Below are 843 nucleotides of genomic sequence, written 5' to 3' on the forward strand. Positions count from 1 at the left end.
AAAAAACCGAAAAAACCTCTACATCAAAATATAGGTTTCGTTTTCGGTTCCTAGAAAAATGTATTTAAGGGTTCCGGTCCGGTTTCGGTTCCAAGATTTTCAAAAGGTTTCGGTTCAAAACCGGTCAATTTCGGTACGGTTCCAGTCCCTGGTACCTACAAAATGCCTGTGGATCTTTCTACGCTTTCCACGCATCGAAAAAACCAATAAGTACCGGTAATCAAAACCGAAATCGAAATCGGAAAAATTCAAAAACGGTAGGTATTCAAAACCAAAAACGAAATCTATGGTGAATAGTACAGAATACGTGATCAGTTTGGTACGCTCGTTGAATGTTATTACATAATATCACGGACTTAGATAATATTATAATGGAATGGAAACGACATGGTCACACTGGGGACCTAATGTTTTCAGCGCTACCGGTGGTTTTATTTGGCTTCACATTTGCCAGTCCGTGTTTTAGTCGCGGTTTAAGGCGTCATACTTGAATCGTGGTTTCAGTCCGTGGTGGTGTTGTAAACTTTGGGTTCCCAATGCCAAGTGCGGGGGTCGCCTCTTTTACTAATTACATTCGTGGTCGCTGATAGACTGCTCGTTGGCTAAAATCACGGTTATCTACTAGATTATCGTTGACACGTTAACTGATAAGTTATTGGACACTGATAGTCGTGGACCGTTGTTGTGTACTACAACTGCACTCCGGCAATTCCGGCATTCGTGAGCCGTGACGCAGTTCAACAAGTATTTGACGTTAAGTAACGACTACAAAGGTTGAAACGTCAGTTGCTTACGGTTTGAAGTCTTAAACCGTCGTAATACTATGGTCTCGCGTCCTCTGTT

The sequence above is a fragment of the Acyrthosiphon pisum genome, chromosome A1 (genome assembly GCF_005508785.2).
Source record: "Acyrthosiphon pisum isolate AL4f chromosome A1, pea_aphid_22Mar2018_4r6ur, whole genome shotgun sequence".
NCBI classification, from domain to species: Eukaryota; Metazoa; Arthropoda; class Insecta; order Hemiptera; family Aphididae; genus Acyrthosiphon; species Acyrthosiphon pisum.